Source organism: Amblyomma mixtum, chromosome 1, assembly GCF_055824585.1.
Source record: "Amblyomma mixtum isolate Tamu chromosome 1, ASM5582458v1, whole genome shotgun sequence".
Taxonomy (NCBI): domain Eukaryota; kingdom Metazoa; phylum Arthropoda; class Arachnida; order Ixodida; family Ixodidae; genus Amblyomma; species Amblyomma mixtum.
The window spans coordinates 302,206,541-302,224,186 of NC_143012.1; the positions used below are offsets into that span (position 1 = coordinate 302,206,541).

The 17,646-nt window shown below is 51.6% G+C and overlaps 1 protein-coding gene across 4 annotated transcripts in view; it reads left to right on the forward strand.

The window, feature by feature from the left end:
* Positions 1 to 17,646, forward strand: part of LOC149372217 (uncharacterized) — a 125,073-nt gene that overhangs the window by 95,136 nt on the left and 12,291 nt on the right. Inside the window, exon 1 of one of the 4 annotated variants that reach the window (XM_089566617.1) lies at positions 12,292 to 12,544. The exons of the other annotated variants lie outside the window; for them this stretch is intronic. The gene's annotated coding sequence lies outside the window, so the exon portion shown is untranslated. Of the gene's footprint in view, positions 1 to 12,291; positions 12,545 to 17,646 lie in introns of those variants that run through there. 4 annotated transcript variants of the gene reach the window in all.

Genomic DNA, 17,646 nt, shown 5'->3' on the forward strand with positions numbered 1-17,646 from the left:
CCAAAACACTGAGGGCAAGCGGAAGGTGTTCTTTTTTAGCTGATTTGTTATGAATAGTGTCCCTTTTTTTTATTGCGAAAGCAATACTACTCGCACTTTCAAGCCTTCGCGTGACCCGGCCGCACTTCGTTTGACCTTTAGTGGAGTGAATATGGGCGACCAACTCGCTCCTTCAGATAGCCCGGCTGCAGTTACGCCATGTTACGCCACGCCGCACACCTGTGGCGCTACTGCCGCTGTGACGTCATACCAGCTGTAGATTATGGGTGACCAACTCGCTCCTTCAGAGAGCCCGACAGCAGTTACGGTGTGTTACGCCGCGCTCCGCACCTGTGGCGCTACTGCCGCTGTGACGTCATACCAGCTGTACATTTTCGCTCCTTGAGAGAGTTAATTGTTAAATTGGTAAATTGGTTTTGAGGAAAGGAATTGGCGCAGTATCTGTCTCACTTATCTCGGAGGACACCAAAACCGCGCCGTAAGGGAAGGAAGGAAGGTAGGAGGGAAGGAGGGAAAGAAGAAAGAGGTGCCGTAGTGGAGCGCTGTTCCGTAGTGGAGAGGTGGCGTAGTGGAGTGAGTCAGCGCTGTTGGATGGATGGAAACAACTTTATTACACCAAAAAAAAATCTTCCAGGGTGGTCCCCTACTGGTCTAGGAGTCCACGGGCTTGCGCTTCACATAAAGCCCGATCCACCAGCCATTTCTGGCCGGCGGGCTGAGCGGTCCGTACAGCAGCCTCCCAGGAAGAATGAGTGGCATTGGGGATGGGGGGTACTGCCTTTGGGGGAGGACATTCCCAAAGGTAGTGGAAAAGTGTGGATCTGGGCAAGCCACAGGTGGTACAATCAGGAGTAAAGGTGGGGTGAAAGCATGAGAGACGGTGGGGGGAAATAAAACAGCCTGTCTGTAATTGTCGCCATGTGGCGCTGGATGAGGGCGACAAGGTACTGTGGGGTGGTGGCAGTGTCATGCGGCTGAGTTTGTAGAATGTTGTAATTTGATGATATGTATACAGAACCGATCTAGCCTCTTTCGCAGGGTTGGGTGCCTGATCATCCGGTGTCCGGGAGGAGAGTTCTCGGGCCAGCGCATGAACGCGCTCATTACCGGGTATCGAGGCATGCCCAGGGACCCACGACAGAGTAACCGTTCGGTCGAGAGAGGTGACTGTGGCAAGAATACGATGTGTTGCCGGCGTCGCCACGCCCTTTAGGTAGTGGGGGTACGCGGCCTGGGAATCTGTGCAAATTTCGGTTACGTTTTTGTCGATGGTGGAGTGGGCTAGAGCAAGTGCGATGGCGGCTCCTTCCGCTTCTGCAGGCGAATTAGTCTGGATAGTGGCGGCGGCCCCCACTGTGCCGTCTTCATAGGCTGCGACTGCCGTGAAATATCCTGGTTTCGAATTTTCTGCCGCGTCGACATAAAGGATATCGGAGCGGTTGCTGTATGTTTTCGTGTAATAGCTCGCTCGTGCCTGCCGCCTACCCTGATGGAGACTAGCGCTCATATTGCGCGATAGGGGCTTCTGATATATGTGATCCTGAGTGCGCAGAGAGATCTTGTAAGGTGTAGGACTTGTTGGGGTGGGAATGGGTGGATTGAGACGTAGCTGTCGCAGTAGGCGTTGTCCTGTTTCTGTGCGACTCAGACGGACTAATTGGTTGGTGCGTTGGTGGAGGTGGTGGTGTAAACTTTATTGGCCACGACAAATTACAGGTGGGGGCAGAGCCCCCCTCATGACCTGCGGGAGTGGCCCAAACAGTGGGTTCCTCCCTTACAAATGGTGTGCCAGACCCTGGAGGGCCAGCCTGTTAGAGGCACTGGTGATGGCGAGTCGTTGGTCTTGGAGTGCTGAACTGGACATCAGCTGTTCCCAGTAAGTGAGTGCCACCTCTGGGGGAGGGGGGTGCGGGTAAGTGGAACAGGTGAGCAGAACATGCAGAAAGTCGCCTGGTTTGCCACATAGTCGACAGGAGGAGGAGAATAGGTCAGGGAAGCGTCCGTGCATGACTATCGGGTATGGGAGTGTGCGAGTTTGAAGCCTGCGCCAGAAAGTTGATTGCGTGGTTGATAGCGAAGGGTGAGGAGGTGCGTATATCTGTCTGTTGGAACGATAGTGTTGTAGGATGTCACTGAAATTTAACAGGCACTCCCCTTCGACGGAGGAGGCGGTGTGCTCACCCGCCCGGAGGGTAAGATCTCGGGCGAGGGCATGCGCCTCCTCGTTTCCGGGTAGTCCGGCATGTGCTGGCGCCCAGATGAGCGTTACGGTTCTGGAGGGATTCCAGCGTCGGAGTATGCTGCTGGCTTGCCGAGAGATGCGACCAGTGCTATAATTTAGGATTGCTGTTTGCGAATCGGATATAATTTTGGTAGCGGCTGAAGAGGAGATGGCTAGAGCGATAGCCGCTTCCTCTGCCGTGGTTATGGATGAGGTAAGAATGGTTCCTGCCGTGATGGGGCGGCCGTCACTGCGAACAGCCACTATAGCTGCCTGTGCGCCTGATGCGTAGAGCGAGGCATCAGTATATGCTACATTGGGATCCTCTCCGTAAGCTCTGTGTAGTGCTAAGGCCCGGGCCTCTCTGCGCTTTTTATCGCGCTCCGGGTGCATGTGTTTAGGGAGGGGGGGGGGGGGGGGGGGGGTATCTGAACTGCAGCTCTTATGGGAGTGGGGATTGTGTCAGTGCCGGGTATAACGCCGACAGGCGATATGCGAAGAGACTGCAGCAGAGCTCGTCCTGCAGGGGTGCGTGTGAGTCTGGCTAGTTGTGCCGTTTTGGTGGCCTCACAGAGTTCCTCGAAAGTGTTATGTATTCCTAGTCGAAGAAGGCGCTCTGTGGAAGTGCATGGGGGAAGGCGTAAAGCTGTGCGCGTACTGCTCCGAATGAGGCCGTCTAGGCGTTCTCTATCTTTCGCTAAGTGGGGCAGATACGGTAGTGCATATGTTATTCTACTGGTGATGTAAGCCTGTGTTAGTCGAAGCGTGTTTGGTTCCCGTAGGCCCGATTTTCTGTGTGCCACACGTTTGATGAGCCTAGTGGCTTGTTGTGTGTGCGTTTGTACCGCTTGGATCGTGTCAGTGTGAGAGCCAGAAGTAGTGAGAAACATTCCCAGTATTCGAGCGTTGAGCCTCTATTAATTCGGTCACTGTATTGTGGGTACCAGTGGCCAGGAGGCGTTTCGTGCTAACCGTCCGTGGAAGACGTAGGGAGGAGGTGACAGCCGTGCGTATTAGGATGTCTGCCTGTTGTGTTTGCCGCTGAGTGAGTATGTGGTATGTGAGGTGGTATATAATGCGGCTAATGATTAGTGCATTTGTCATATTGAGGGTCTCTCGTTCAGACAGCCCATGATTGCGTGCTGCCACCCGCCTGATAAGTGCAGCGACCTGTTTGGTCTGTTTTTGCAAGAGCTGAAGGGTGGTGGTTGCATCGAGTGTGTTGCTAATGAGAAGGCCGAGAATCTTCACCTGTGGCACAATGGGCACTGGATTGCCGTACATGTGTAGTTCGATCTGGGGGTCACTGGGGAGGGTGTTGTTGTGTCCCCCTCTTGTTCTGTTCCGTCGTGGCGCTGTAATAATGAATGGCCGTAGTGGAGGTCGCCGGAATAATTTCGACCACCTGGGGATCTTTAACGTGCACTGACATCGCGCAGCACACGGGCGCCTCTTGCGTTTCGCCTCCATCGAAACGCGGCCGCCGCGGTCGGGTTCGAACCCGGGTGCTCCGGCAAAGGCGCGGTAACTCTGTCCCTTCTCGGTGGACACCTCAACAGCTCGTTAGGGACGGAAGCTGGAAGTGAAAGAAGAACGACAGAAAGAGAACTGATTTTTGATTTTGTGGGTCTAACGTCCCATAGCGACTCAGGGTATGAGGGACGCCGTAGTGGAGGGCTACGGAAATTTCGACCACTTGGGTTTTTTTAACGTGCACTGACACCGCACACTACACGGGCCTCTAGCATTTCGCCTCCATCGAAATTCGACCGCCGCTACTGGGGAGCCGGAGGACGTGGCGGGCTCAATCCCAAGCGCGGTGGTGGTGGTAGTAGGGGGGGTGGTAAACTTTTATTAGGGTATGTATGTACAGAGAGGGTTTAGGATCAGACCATAAGGGTCTGACCCTTACAAGTTCAAAAGGGAGGGGGGGGAGGGGTCCCTAGTCCGGGACCCCCGTGTCTTCCGCGGCGGCCCGGGCTCGGGCCACCAGGGCTTTTTGGGCCTTTTTGTGGGCACCTTTTGTGGACACCTGTACAACTTTTGTGGGCACCTGTACAATGCGGCAAACGATCGGAATTTCTCTTTATACCCTATTTCAACGCCTTCATCCATACGTCTCTTTTGAAGTGCCCAAGCAGAAAGACAGTGACTACGTCCTTCCTGCTTTTAAGCATGAAATGCTTTTTAGCTCCCGTTGTCGGCAGTGTGGTGACGTCACGCCGAGACCGAGAGCCAACATCCGGGCACTGAATTCCATTCATCCGGGCACTCAAACGAGAGCATCCGGGCACCGTACGAGATTTAACGAGACTCTCTAAGCCCTCCTACAGGACCGGCATACAAGCGCCGGTAGCTTCGCGCCGAACGGGTGGTGGCGTTCCGTGGTGGCGGTGAAAATATTTTAATGAAGTAGTTTAGGAGGTTGTAGCGGCGGTTGGAGCTCTCAGTCCGGAACCCCATTGGCGTAGGCTGCTGTCCGGGTTCGAAAATGGAAAAACAGTAGCGCCGAAAAAAACACACACACAGCTCAAGAACGACGTAGGACAAGCGCTCACTTAATCTGACTTTAATCTCTGAAAAGCGAGCATATATACAGAAACAAGGCATTCGCATAAAGAAACCTCATGTGCAATAAACAGAACCGTTCAAGATATGAAATTACTTTAAAGTAACCTCATGTGCAATCAACAGAACCGTTCAAGATATGAAATTACTTTCTGCGAGGTTACTTTCTGCGCATGCCTACGCTTTTGTATATTTGGTCGCTTTTCAGAGGTTAAAGTCAGATGAAGTGAGCGCTTGTCCTACTTCGTTCTTGAGCTGCGTGTGTGTGTTTTTCGGCGCTACTGTTTTTCCATTTTCGAGTACAATGAACCATCTAGCCCAAATAGAAGTTCTTCTAAACTGTCTGGGCTCTTTCGATGAGTTGCTTTTGACTCTTTTCGTCCGAGCTGGTCAGAGCTGCCTCCCACCCCTCCTGCGTTGGCTGGTTATTAACAGGGATCGCCTGATTTCGTTGGCAGGCCCATACCATATGGTACAGGTCCGCCTTCTCCCCGTAGAATTTTCATTGTGAGTCAAATGACTCCGGGTCTATGGCATGTAGTCTTCGTGGGTTGTTGTAACCGTTTGTCTGTAGCTTTCAGACGTGTTGTTACTCCCCTTTATCTAGTGTCTTAGCCGGCGGAGGGTAGATCCGACGGGATAATCTTAAGGGCTGAAGTATGTCATTGTAAGTTAGTAGTGGGGTAGGAGGTTCCACGGCATCCGCACTGTCGTTAGCAGACGCGTCGGCAGATTTGTCCGCCTTTCGGCGTCACTGCTTAAAAATAAACTGCGCCGAGGGTGGGAATCGAACCAGGGCCTTTGGCATTTGAAGCGGAGACGCTACCACTCCTCCACGAAGGCTCAAGGTTCGAGCATGAATAAAGGCGCACATCTAGTGAATGCATGGGTTTCACAAATAAGATAAAAGGAATAAAGTCAAGAAAAAGAAAAATAAAATAAAGAAAATAAACAATAAAAACAAAATGAAAATAAGATATGCAAATAAAAATAAAAACAATAACAATAAGAAAAGGAGCAAAAATAAAAATATGAAAAATGAAAAAGTAAATAAAAACAAACAGTGCGCCAGGAAACGCTTTCGCCTTGCAGCACTTTAGAGAGCCAAAGTGCCCCCTGAATTTTTTAAGTGTTTGTGTGTGGGTTGGTATCCACGGATGTAGCTAGCTATCTTGCAGGATTTTAGCTGCTAGCGGTGCGACCCTGCCCCTGAGGTAATTGCGATACGCTGTCTGTGAATCTGTGAGAATGTATATTGAGCTAGTGTGTGTTGCAGCTAGAGCAATCGCCACTCCTTCCGCAGCCAGTATGTCCTGGCTAGCCAGTACTAGTCCGTCGACTGTTGTATTTTGGTGCACTACCGCGACGGCCGTCATTCCCTGCTCGGGACCCGCAACATCGACATAAAACACGCCCTCGTGGACTGCCTGGCAGCGCTACAACACGCTGTCGCGTTCCACTCATAAAGGCGAAGCTTAAGCGTCATTAATTAGCAGTTAATTAGTAATTAGTCATTAAGCAGTAATTAGTCACTGATTAGTAATTTGTCATTACTTCGTCATCAATTACGTGTGGCGTAATCCAGTGGTGACGTCACCAGTGTCACATAGGCAAAGTGGTGCGGAAAACGCTTTCGCCTCTACGCACTTTAGACAGTTTCGAACGCACGCGCTGCATATACATTCTTGTCAGGCCTGCGTCTCATCGTGTCCGTAAACATTTCATGCTTTTTCTACTCTCGGTTACGGGAGAGGCAGAGATTTTTTGATAACCTAACTTAGCCTAGCCTAAACTAACCAAACTTTACCTGCCGGCAACTGAGGTGTCAAGTCAGGCACTCCCGCTCCTTTTCTTTCTTCCGATAATGTGGTCACAACAGGCGCACCACAAAATTTTGAGAGTCTAATAAACTATGTCCATGCCTTGAGCTATTTCGATTGTGTGCTTGAGATAAACAACCTGGTGCGACCAGCTGAATGCAAAGCTATTTGCACCTCGAAATCAAATATTTTCAATATATCTTGTAATAACTTTAGAAACTTTGCAAAGCAACCAGTGGGCTGTAGACCATCCTTTATAAGAACTTGAAAGTTCTTCCATGTATTCTTTCTTGTAACAAAACCTTAGATGTTCGTCTGATCTGATTCCTATTGTCAGCTTTGTGCATAGTTGTCCTCGTCAACACTTTGTCCTATCCCGATGCCACGCTTAACCCGGCCATTTCTTCAGTTCGGTAAGAAGGAAGGTGCCTGCTCTTTCATCTCCCATTGATGAACACCACATTTTTTTTTAAGCATGAAATGCTTTTAGCTCCCGTTTTCGGCAGTGTGGTGACGTCACGCCGAGAGCGAGAGCCATCATCCGGGCACTGAAATCCACTCATCCGGGCTCTGAAACGAGAACATCCGGGCACCGTAAGAGACTTAACGAGATTTAACGAGACTCTCTAAGCCCTCCTACGCGACCGGCATGGAGGAAGAAAAAAACTAGGAGGGAGCATGACGTCACAATCTTGAAGCCTAGTCATAAAAAATATAGTGGAAAGCATCATGGGAAAAAGGCCCTCACATGAAAAGGCAGCGGTAGCTCTTAGCTGGATTTCGGTTTCGGTTTCGCTCTCTCGTTCTACGAGCAACTGCGCGACCATCTGCTTGTGTTCACTGACGGCTCCGTGGTGAGCACAAACTGCTCGCTCGCCGCAGCGGCCACCATCCCCGAGCGACGCGTGCGCTGACTGCGGCGCAGTGGAGACCAACGTTAATGTTGGTGGAGATATTGGAGCACATGCTCCTTCGCTGTGCCGCTTCTGCAGTGCCGCGTCGCGAGATGCTCGCGGCCTACAGGGCGCTGGGTATCAACCCGGACGGTCTCGAAGCGCTCCTGTGGGCGCGCGGCAGTGCGCGCATCCGTGACAGAACAATGGTGAGCCTCTGTGCGTTCATCAAGCAGGCGGACTTGACTTCCCTCTTGCTCTTTGCCAGGTAGTGCACGCGTGACACGAACGCTCCGTTGGTGCTACCTCGGACGGTATACGCGGCCGGGCGCCCCACCCCGGCCGCTAGTGCAGTGTGCCGAGCGCGCGATTAGTCCGAGACAGGACGCTACGTGCGCGCGGCTATGTAGTACATACAGTTTACTTCTTTTTGTAAGTGATTGTGCGCAGTGGCCGGGAGACACCGCGCAGGGGCAGACGTAAAGCCGCCGGCACTCTCTCTCGACAGCGAGAGAGAGAAATACTTCACAGCCGCATTTCACGTCGGAACCGCTTATGTGCGCGAGCGTATTCGGCGCGACTTGTGCCTCGAGATTAGCGGAGAACGGCGGGCCCAAGGGCGGGCCGAAGTCCGCCTGCGCGAGAAATAGAATCTTGCGCAGCGCGCCGGAGCGCTCGTTACCGTCCGCCGTGAGCGCTCTGGAAGCCACTGCACCCTTTTTTAGAGGCCAGTTTTCTTCGCCTACTCTCGAGTTCTGCGCTTATAGCATGCGCTGAAATAAACGCTCCGTATGTGTGTATAACGACGAGAGGAATTGCTCTCTATTCTCTATATGAAACACAGTTGAACAGTGACGAGGTCGCGGCCGCACCCTTTGATGAAAAGTTTACCTCCAGTTTTCTACAGTGCTCCCAAAAACTCGAGTGTAATCAACAGAAGTGTGGATACGCGGAGCCTTCAGACATGCGGAATGCGAGGCGGAATTCGAGCGGCGGAATGCGAGCTCGGTACGCATTCCGCCAAAGCTGCAACACAAGCGCTGCGCTTCTGCGCTACATCGGAGCACGGACGTTCACTAAAAAGCACCGCTGGTTGGCAGTCTAGTAACTGTGGAGGAGGGCCTATTTCCCAAGAGTCAGTGCGCAAAAGGGCCCTCGGCAGCGGCGTCAGAGGAGGATGGCTTGCAGAGGCTGAGCGCACTCTCTCCTAGTTTTTTTTCCTCCATGGCGACCGGCATGCAAGCGCCGGTTGGTCTCCAAACGAGTCACAAAAAATAACTGCTGCCAGTGCCTTCTCAATGTTTATCAAGATATCAGTCGAGCTGTGCGTTTGATAATGCACGGAATTATAATTTCCGATTTCTAATAACGCGTGCAAAAAGCACATACATGCCACAATATTTAAGCATGAAATGGTTTTAGCTCCCGTTGTCGGCATTGTGGTGATAGTCACGCCAAGACCGAGAGCCAACATCCGGGCACTGAATTCCACTCATCCGGGCACTGAAACGAGAACATCCGGGCACCGTACGAGATTTAACGAGACTCTCTAAGCCCTCCTACAGGACCGGCATACAAGCGCCGGTAGCTTCGCGCCGAACGGGTGGTGGCGTTCCTCCCTTCCTGTATGGTGCGGTTCGGGTGTCCACCGAGATGACAGAGAATTACTGCGCCATTTCCTTTCCTCAAAAAGCGTCTCGTTCAAAGGACAACGCATCGCGCCGAACGGGTGGTGACGTTCCTCCCTTCTTGTACGGTGCGGTTCGGGTGTCCACCGAGATGACAGAGAATTACTGCTCCATTTCCTGTCCTCAAAAAACGTTGCGTTCAAAGGGCAAGGCATCGCGCCGAACGGGTGGTGGCGTTCCTACCTTCCTGTAAGGTGCGACTCGGGTGTCCGCCGAGATGGCAGAGAATTACTGCGTAATTTGCTTTCCTCAAAAAGCGTCGCGTTCAAAGGACGAGGCATCACGCCGAACGGGTGGTGGTGTTCCGCGGACTGCCTGGCAGCGCTACAACACGCTGTCGCGTTCCACTCCTAAAGGCGAAGCTTAAGCGTCATTAATTAGCAGTTTATTAGTATTTAGTCATTAATCAGTCATTACACACTAATCAGTAATTTGTCATTACTTCGTCATGAATTATGTGTGACATAATCCTGTGGTAACATCACCAGTGTCACATACGAAAAGTGGTGCTGAAAACGCTTTCGCCTCTACGCACTTTACAGAGTTTCGAACGCGCTGCATATACATTCTTGTCAGGCCTGCGTCTCGTCGTGTCCGCGTGCGCTTTGCATTATGCCCGTAAACATTTCATGCTTACTCTTCTCTCGGTTACGGGAGAGGCAGAGTTTTAAAGCATGAAATGGTTTAGCCCCCGTTGTCGGCAGTGTGGTGACGTCACGCCGAGACCGAGAGCCATCATCCGGGCACTGAATTCCAGTCATCCGGGCTCTGAATTCCAGTCATCCGGGCTCTGAAACGAGAACATCCGGGCACCGTACGAGACTTGACGAGATTTAACGAGACTCTCTAAGCCCTCCTACGCGACCGGCATGCAAGCGCCGGTTGGTCTCCAAAGGAGTCACAAAAAATAACTGCTGCCAGTGCCTTCTCAATGTTTATGAAGATATCAGTCGCTGTGCGTTTGATAATGCACGGAATTATAATTTCCGATTTCTAATAACGCGCAAAAAGCACATAAATGCCACGATACACTTCGTTGTCATACGTGATCTCTCAGGGGCTTCGCGTATCGAAGCAAAGCCGCGCAGGCGCACAGGGGCCCGGGGGAGAAGCGCTGCGTTCAAAGGGCAAGGCATCGCGCCGTACGGGTGGTGGCGCTCCTCCCTTCCATTACGGTGCGGTTCGGGTGTCCACCGAGATGGCAGAGAATTACTGCGCCATTCCCTTTCCTCAAAAAACCTTGCGTTCAAATGGAAAGACATCGCGCTGAACGGGTGGTGGCGTTCCTCCCTTCCTGTACGGTGCGGTTCGGGTGTCCACCGAGATGACATTAGGCCCGTAAACATCTCATGCTTACTCTACTCTCGGTTACGGGAGAGGCAGAGGGCTTAGAGAGTCTCGTTAAATCTCGTTAAGTCTCGTACGGTGCCCGGATGTTCTCGTTTCAGAGCCCGGATGACTGGAATTTTTTTTAATTCCCTTTTGCTCTTTGGTTTCGGTTCTTTTTGGCTCAGGCGCACCACTCAGACACACATCCTCTGGGGATGCGCAAATAACCTGCCCCCATGGGAACTCCTGCCAGCTCCCCCTGCGGAAAGGTGGGACCAACTCTTCACCCAGCCGGACAATGCCACTCAACTTGCACTCTTTTCGTGGGCCCAGGAGGTCGCTCCTCACCTGGGAGACACACAGTACCCACCTGCCCTAATTCCCGACACCTGGGGCAAATAAAGTGTGTCTCTCTCTCCCTTTCCTTGTTTGCTCAACTGTTTCTTTACGTTCAGCGGCGCTCAGTTGAGGGACAGAGGGGTCTGCTATGCGCTTCGCTTCAGGGCTTCATCCGTCCGTAAGGCTTATTTTGACCGCTAGCGCCGGCGGCCAGAGTGAGCAGCCGGTGGTTTTGTCTTTATGTGGCTTATTCATAGAAATTCAAATGCAGGACTTCGACTAACTGGGGAGTTATCTTTCTAGAACCTACTTTCCCCAGGTGGTCAAAATTTCCGGAGCCCTTCACTACGGCGTCCCCCCATAGCCTAAGTTGCTTCGGGACGTTAAACCCCAATAAACCAAACCAAACCAAACCTACTTTTCCACTGATCTCATCGAAATGGGCTCAGCTTAGCTTTTTCCGGCCCTTCTATGAACATCCCTCTGGACCATGGTGCGCTTTGGACGAAGACGAGATAGTGATAACGGTATCACACCCTTCACCATCCCCTTGGTACACGGCGGCCGTCATCCACCAAAACACTACAGTTCAGGGCCTTACTTTCCGTGCCCCAAACATTACATTTGCGGAAGAGATCGCCATTGCACTGGCCGCCGCAGATCCAGAGTCCCAAGTCATTATTACGGACTCCATGGGCGCCTGCCGCAATATTGAGCAAGGGTATATTCCAGACCGTGCTTTCAAAATTCTCCACGCATGCGAATACACAGGGTTTCCGACCCATCGTACCATCGTGTGGGCTCCGGCTCATGCGGGTCTTGAGGGGAACGAGGCAGCCGACGCTGCCGCCCGCGCGCTTACTCACCGGGCGTCGCCTCATCCGCAGCCTGATCCGGAATTCAATTTCAATCCGGCCATCACCTTTAAAGAGATCACCTCTCTTTATCAAAATTTTCATGGTCTCTATCCCCCTCCCTGTAAAGGCCTCACCAGGGTGGAGGAGCGCTGGCTTCTCCGCCTCTATACCAATACTGTACTGTGCCCGGCAGTACTTAAGCACTTCAATTCTTCTTTCTCGGGCGCGTGCCCACACTGTGAGGAGGAGTTTTCGGACACCTACCACATGGTGTGGGCATGCCCTTCCAATCCTGCCTACCCACCCCACCTCCACCCCACTCGAGAGGACTGGGAAGCTGCCCTGCGCGGCTGCTCCGAACTCCATGCCCAACAGGCATTGGTAGCTAGAGCCCGGGCCGCTGCGGAAGCCACAGGGATCCCGGACTAGGGATCCCTCCTAGTGTTTGTAAGGGGCGGGCCCTTCCGGCTCGCCCCATCGACCTCTCACTGTAAATAGAAATGAAAGTTTCCCTCCTCCTCCTCCCACAATACCACCCAATACCAGGAACGCCTGCATGACATGACGGTAGATGGCAGCACATTCTCGAGGACACCAGCTGTACAGTCCACTACCTCCTTTAGCTCAGGTCAAGAACGGCTCTACATGACGCCAAGAAGGCGGGCTTGACATCCTGCCTGTTACTCGCCAGGTGGCAGTACTAGTAGTAGTATAGGATTTTATTCGAGCACAAAACGTTGGGCGCCTAAGATACCGATAGCCTGTTGCTCGAGCAGGCGTTGTTCGTCTTCACCTTCAGCTCCAAACCAGTCCAGCCAGGTCCCGACAGGTAGGAGGAGGGGGTGGGAAAGAAACCCAATTACATAGCAACCGGGCAGGAGAATATGCAGTAGGAGAGGTTTGCGTGGTAGTACGCGTAGTGACGAGAACGCTCCACGTAAAAAAATACGAGAAACTTTAGCGGCTAAAGTGGTGAAAGGCGAAAGCCTGAGTGCTGCATTCTGCTACGCGATTGTTCACTTCACATTCTATTGTGCATTAATTAACTGCCAATTAATGACGCTTAAATCTTTGCCTTTAGGAGTGCAACGCGACAGCATATCGTATAGCTGCCAGGGAGTCCACGGAACGCCACCACCCGTTCGGCGCGATGCGTTGCCCTTTGAACGCAACGCTTTTTGAGGAAACGAAATGGCGCTGTAATTCTCTGTCATCTCGGTGGCCACCTGAGCCGCACCGTACAGGAAGGGAGGAAGTGGAGTGAAAGAAGAAAGAGGGACCGTAATGAATAAAATGAAAATTGTATTTGAGGAAAGGAAATTACGCAGTAACTGTCTCACATTTCTCGGTGGACACCCGTCAAAAATTCTTGCGCAGTGACGTCACGACCATTTCGACCAATCTGAAACGCGGACAAATTTGCTAACACGTCTTGGTCCCGACAGTATGAGCCATTAAAGGCTTTCGCCTTAATACTGTTCGACGATATGCGGCCGGACGCCCCACACCAGCTGCTTGTGCAGTATGCCACGCGCGCGATTTATTACTTACAGGATACTACATGCGCGCGGCTTTTTATATACGGAGTTCTATGTATTGTAAATATTTACAGTGGTCGCTCGCGCTCAGTACTATTTCGAGCTGTACCTGAATTGCTTTATTTTTGTGTTTTTGTATCTTGTAAATGGCGTACATAGCTCTTCCCTATCCTTTCTCGCTATCGCTACCCTCTTCACTTCACCAAACTATCCCCTCCCTGGCCCTTTTAACGCGAAATCGTTAAGGGCCCCTTGTCGCAGAGAAGCCGGTGTCATCGTCGGCGGCGTTGGCTGTGAGCGAAAAATCCCAGAAGCACTAATAAATAAAACCAAGTAGGAAATTGGTTGAGTTGGGGAATCGAACCAGGGCCTTCGGAGAGCGAGACGAGCACGCTAACCATTCCGCTACGCCATCTTTTTTATTTATTGCCTGGCTTTGGCACATAACGTTTAACCAAAGTACACTCTGCAAAAACACACAAAACGCTATGTACATAAGACACTGCCGTGGTCAGTCAGCCACGCCAGCTCGATGGTTTGGAATGAACAAAGGCGTCTCTAGCGAATGCGGTGTTGTCTCAGAAGGGTGCGTTACAGACATGTACTGTGGCGTATATTAGTAATTATGAGCATGGAAATTACAGAAGTCGAAGTTAAGCGAGTAGCAAAGTAAGTTTCCGCTACTTCTTCGTTTCGAGCGCACGTAGCGCCATCAGGCGGCGCCCACTAAAACCACTCCCTCCTCCTCCTCCTCGCAATGTACGCCACTACACATAGCGCGCGACGGCAGCGCCTCCTGCTCCTCTCGTTCGGTGTTGAGTGGGGCCGTGTGGGGACGCAGGAATCATGCGGTGAGCGGCGAACAACGCAGCGCACATCCAAGGCGCGTTCACCGCAAAGCTTGCGGCTTGCTACCCGTTCGTTCGGCGCGGCGCGGAAGCTATGCTGGCGTTCGTGGCATCGGGTTTGTCGAGAACAATGTGCCGACGAACGCTTTCGCGTCATACCCTCAAGGCGGAGCTTGAGTGTCTGCTCCAATTTTTATTTCCGCCGGCCGCAGCTCCGGTTCTTAAGATATTCAATATCAATTGGCACGACCGGCAACATCTTTTCCTTGCGTTTTCATTTTATTTTTATTCCTGTAATTAACCACTAAGAAGCAGTTGAAGCACGCCTCTGGTCCACCTGGGCAACACCGTCGTTCGAAAGGTGGTTGCATACCTAGTACATTACTGCGTGTTCGCAGGGAGCATTTGGTAATTCGGTATATGTGCACGCTAGCGCGTCTCAGCTATGCTAAAACTCTCTGCTGCAGCGCCGTCTGGCCCCAGAAGTGTCTAAAATGCAGCTATCGGTATTATGTGCCGCTCAGTACCATTTCCCCGGATAATTATCAGCGTGAGGAGCGAACCCTGAAAAGAGGACACCTCGAGGTGGCAGCCAGTATATACTACGAGACGCTCGTTCCACCGTTGAGATGAGCAGTGTTACAATAGCAGGTGGAAAAGCGTGGAAACCTGAGCAAGTTGGATGGGAATCGCCTTGGAAGAGAGCGAAACACGAGATCACATGAAAAAGAACGGCACAACACGAGCGCATTCCCTCGTTGTTAAGCGGTCGTGTCTTTCTGTCCTTCTCCTTGTGTCCCGTGTTTCGCGTTTCTCAAGATGAGTGTTACTAAACAACAGATGAAAGAATACGCCCAACAAAGAATCATACGCTATGGAATGAGCGCTTACTTTGCATACTAAGTGTAAGCGTGCTGAATATGCTAGCTTGTGTTGCTTGTGCCCTGCTGCTTAAAGTTGCCTGCGCACAGTCGGCAGCAAAAGTTTATAGGACGCTCATGGTCGGGAGCAAATTTATTGTAGCACTACCTCGCGAACCGTTTGACTGGTATTGAGATGAGCTATGCACGTTTACTCATATATTGGCAAGCATTTCAGGCGAGTGGCTTGCGGGACTTCGCCGGAATAATTTTTAAGCATGAAATGCTTTTAGCTCCCGTTGTCGGCAGTGTGGTGACGTCACGCCGAGACCGAGAGCCATCATCCGGGCACTGAAATCCACTCATCCGGGCACTGAATTCCAGTCATCCGGGCACTGAAATCCACTCATCCGGGCACTGAATTCCAGTCATCCGGGCACTCAATTCCAGTCATCCGGGCTCTGAAACGAGAACATCCGGGCACCGTACGAGACTTAACGAGACTCTCTAAGCCCTCCTACGCGACCGGCATGCAAGCGCCGGTTGGTCTCCAAATGAGACAAAAAATAACTGCTGCCAGTGCCTTCTCAATGTTTATCACGATATCAGTGGAGCTGTGGGTTTGATAATGCACGGAATAATAATTTCCGATTTCTAATAACGCGTGCAAAAAGCACATAAATGCCACGTTACACTTCGTTGTCATACGTGATCCGGGGGAGAAGCGCTGCGTTCAAAGGGCAAGGCATCGCGCCGAACGGGTGGTGGCGTTCCTCCCTTTCTTTACGGTGCGGTTCGGGTGTCCACCGAGATGGCAGAGAATTACTGCGCCATTTCCTTTCCTCAAAAAACCTTGCGTTCAAATGGCAAGGCATTGCGCTGAACGGGTGGTGGCGTTCCTCCCTTCCTGCACGGTGCGGTTCGGGTGTCCACCGAGATGACATTAGGCCCGTAAACATTTCATGCTTACTCTACTCTCGTTTACGGGAGAGGCAGAGATTTTTCTACCTCACATCCGTGTCTCGAAAGCTTTTGCCGCCGTCTGTGTTTGACTGCACCGCAGCAAATTGGTTCGAACATTTGTGCAATTAACACTGATGTACGTCAGTTGGTCCATTCTTGAATTTGCATATCTGCGCAAAATAGACGACGACAAACAAGAAACACTAAGGGCACGTGCGTTGCGCACTGTGCATGTCGTTTGTACACCTCGTTTGTCGTCGCCTCTTCCGCACAAGATTCGAATAGTTCGGATTATGAGAGCAATTATTAATTACCTACCATGCGCCTATAATAGAAAGCTATGGACTCTTCAACGACTATAAAATTCTCAGCAAGTTAGTAGCTTTCCTTTGCAGGTGGGTGCCAATGAGTAATTACTTGCTTAAATGAAATCTACTCCACCTAACAGAATAGCCCTGATTACACCTGACGCCACGGATCGTTTCGCACACTGGCAAATCAAATTGCTTTGCTTTCAACTGATTTAGTTTTACGACAGCAAACCTCGTCAGGGGCTGCATAAAAGAAATACAGCGAAAAAAGAAGCGGTGACGAATAAGCAGACGCGTTTTCCTCTCAATCAATGAGCAAATAAAGCAGCTGGGAAAAAGCTCCATCAATCCTGATTCGATCTTGTTGAACAGTAATGGGCTCCATCGACGCAAGCAAACAAGAAACCCAACAGCGAAGGAAGTGTCGACGTTGAGGTGTCGACGCTATTCACGTAAGGCGTCATGATGCGCACTAGCGACACCGCGCTGAATTATCCCGTAACGGAGACAGAAGGAAGAAAGGCGGGACCGCATTGAGGCAATGAAGGGAGCGCACGACAGGTGACGTGAGAGGTGCGTCGTGGCGTGAAGAGGCACCAGTGGCACCTTTTCTAAAGCGGTTCGTCTAAAGAGCCTTTCAATTAGGAGCGGCTCTTAATCACGACGCACGGACGGCGCTGGCGTGCACAGCCCAGCGAGCCTAATCTTCGGAGCTGCCGCAGGATCCCGACGGCCCGCTTACGCCTTGCCTCTCACGGCGGCCGCAGTTCGGTGCAGCGTAGATTCCCAGTGGGTGGAGCACAGCATGCAGGACGCACTAATACTCCTCGCAGACATTTGCAAAATAGTGCAAGGACACTGACGCAAGAAAAACAGACGACATTCTACTTACTCTTCTTGTTATTCTAGTTACTTTTAAAATACTTTCAAGGCAGCCTCTATTGAAGCCTTTGTTGCGGCCTTTTTTATATCCTTTGCACCACATGATTTAGGCCGAAGTTTTTTAGGGTTTTACGGTAGTTTAACGTCCCAAAGTGACTCTGGCTACGAGGGACGCCCTAGTGAGGGGTTCCGGAAATTTTGACCGCAGTACACTGGCCTCAAGGATTTCGCCTCCATCGAAATTCGACCGCCGCGGCCGTGATTAAAAACCGCGTCTTTCGGGTCAACAGCCCATCGCCATAACCACTGAGCACCCGATTTAGGCCGAAGTAAGGTGAATCAGACAATCTCCCTCCACGCGCACGCCACTAAAGATTTTTCAGAAAGGCGTTTGCTTATTTGCCCGTTCGGCGCTATGAGTACCGCAGTGAGGTGGGACATGGTCACATGTTGGTTTAAGACTGTCGCCTCGATTTGTTATACATGCCATAAACTATGTTAATGCCTGGCAGCCAGCTCAGTGACTTCA